The sequence below is a fragment of the Sprattus sprattus genome (assembly GCF_963457725.1).
Source record: "Sprattus sprattus genome assembly, chromosome: 13".
Classification (NCBI taxonomy): Eukaryota; Metazoa; Chordata; class Actinopteri; order Clupeiformes; family Clupeidae; genus Sprattus; species Sprattus sprattus.
Window position 1 is genome coordinate 1,306,654 of NC_137911.1, and position 2,904 is coordinate 1,309,557.

Genomic DNA, 2,904 nt, shown 5'->3' on the forward strand with positions numbered 1-2,904 from the left:
ACTTTGTCAGCCTGAATGATCAAGAAGTCCTTCTCAGTGTCGCTAACCTCGGGTTCCTGTGTACGAGGGAGCCGCGACAGCACATCAGCATTTGTGTTCTCCCTGCCCGGCTTATAACGCACTTCAAAATCGTACTCTGCCAACTGGGCAACCCACCTCTGCTCCACCGCCCCAAGGTTAGCGGTCTCCAGATAGCGCAAAGGGTTATGATCAGTCACTACAATGAAGTACATTAAAAAATCCCAGAACTTTTCTGTTATTCCCCATTTAAGGGCTAATAACTCAAGTTTAAATGCACTATAATTCTTGTCATTTCGCTCAGAACCCCGGAGGCCTCGACTAGCAAACGCGACAACACGCTCTACCCCCTCTTGCCGCTGGCTGAGCACCGCCCCAATCCAAGAAGGCTCCCATCAGTTGTGAGGGTGAAGGGAAGTGAAAAGTCAGGATACGCAAGTACCGGAGATGACATAAGGTTTTCCCTTAACCTATCAAAGGCCTCTTGACACTCTCTACTCCAAACAAAAGGAACAGACTGGCCTCCGGTCTCTTTCTTACTCTTTCCCATTTGGGAATGTATCGACTTGGCTAACTGGGCAAAGTTCGGAACAAAGCGCCTGTAGTACGACATGAACCCAACCACTTGCCGCACATCTTTCGTACTCCTGGGCACTGGCCAATCCTGGAGTACTTTGACCTTTTCCATGTCCACTCGAACACCCTCCGCAGAAACTATATGGCCCAAGAATCTGACCTCTGACTTAAGCAAGAAGCACTTGCTCGGCTTAAGCTTAAGCCCATGTTCTTTAAGACAACTGAACACCAGGTCCAGTTTTTCACAGTGGCTATCAAAGTCACTAGAAAAGACAACATCGTCAAGGTATATCAGTAAAACATCAAATGCCAGATCGCCTAGGACTACCTCCATTAGCCTCTGAAAGGTAGCAGGGGCATTGCACAAACCAAAGGGCATTCTAGTCCACTGATATAAGCCAAACGGTGTGGTAACAGCCGTTTTCTCCTGATCGTCTGCATGAACTGCCACCTGAAAATAGCCTGCTGTCAAATCTAAAGACGAGAAGAGCTTTGCCTTTCCGAGGGCATCCAGTGACTCCTTGACCCTCGGGAGAGGGTAGGCGTCCTTCAATGTGACACTGTTTAACTTACGGTAATCGCAGCAGAACCGTACAGACTGGTCTCGCTTAATGACAATTACAGCAGGGGAGGCCCACAGGCTGCAGCTTTCTTTGAGTACGGCCCCTGTGCAATCAAGTCCTGCACGTGTTTCTTAAACTCTTGAAATATGTGTGGGGGTATACGACGATGCCTTTGCTTAATTGGCCTTGCATCCCCACTCTGAATGCGGTGAGTCACTGTGGTGGTGTATCCAAAATCACTGTTATGCTCTGAGAACACATCCCGGTGCTTCTTTAGAAGGTTGTCTAACTTCTGCACTTGAGGTGGTGTCAGGCCCTGGAGGTTGGCCTGTACCGGAACAGACAGTGGTTCAACCACCTCTACTGAGTTCACCTCTCCATGGCTGACCTTCCTCACATACACTCCTCCATTCACCTCCTTCACCGACACTACTTCGCTTGGTGCGATCGCATCTGGTTTACTCAGTTCTGCCACTCTGCATCTTGGGAACAATGTGATGGCCTTCTCACTAGAGTTGAGTATGCGGACTGGGACCTTTCCCTCAGTAGCCTGGGCCAGAACATTCGCCACTAGTAGACCGCGGGGGAGACTTGCACTGGCAGATGCCTCAATCAACACCTTACATGTTGCCCTGGGGGGTATCCTACAGCGGCCTTCGATGACTTTTTCGCTGAACGGGGGAATGGTGACAGCTTGCTTCCCTGCAACTCTCACAAAACCAATCCGTCCATTCGGGCCCACACACCGTTCCTCTTCTTCAATGTTGGCCAGCACACGATGTAGGCTAGCCTGACCTGGCTGTGGCGTACCTCGGTCCAGTTTCTTAATACCCTTGAAATCGGTCAGAAAGCCCTTGAGCTCTCCAATCACATTCATCCCTAGAATACCAGGCACTATTTTCCTTTCTTTAGGGCCACTGCAACTGTCCTTCAGCACAAAAACACACCGGCCCTTCAACAGCCTGCCCATACACTCAATATATGCCTCCAAACACCCATTGATTTCAATGCCATTAGCAGCAGTTAGGCGAACCTATTTAGCTGGTGACAGACAGCATTCGTTCCCCTGAAAATGTTCTCTGAAATAGCTCTCGTGAATGGAAGTGACCTCAGAACCGGTGTCTAAAAGGCAGCTGGTCTTTACACCATCTATTAAAACATCAATTGTGAAGCACTCCCCAAATGCACTGCTGGGAGATGCCGAGCCGCTTTCTTTTGCCTGGGTGGCAGCTCTAATGCCTGCAGAAGCCGAACCAGTCGGGCTCTGTGTATCACTCTCGGCCTGGCTTCTCTCTGTGGTGGCAACGGCTGCCATCCTCACCCCACGCTCTGCTTGATTACCCTGTCGACACATGCGGCTCGTGTGACAAGGTTGATTGCAGGTATAGCAAATGAGTCGTCCCTCACTGTCTCTTACAGGTGGTCTAGCAGGCATAGCAGCCTGCCCCCTGCCATGAACTGCTTTGAAGAGCTCCTCCTGGCGAGCAGCAAGACTTTGAATGGCTTCGTGGAGTGATTTCATGGTCAGAGGAGAAGATGCTTCTTCAGCAGCTGTTGCATGAACCGCTCCTCGCACTGGGCCCCTGGCTGTATCTCCAGGGTCTTCTTCTTCTTCAGACCATGTGATAGCCGAATGCATCAGGTCAAGGAAGGCCAGAGCTGGTTGCGCTTTCTCCTGTCTCTTCGTTTCACGCCGTAGGAAGTCATCTCTCAGCCAAAGCACGAATTGTTCTTTTAGCATTTTGTC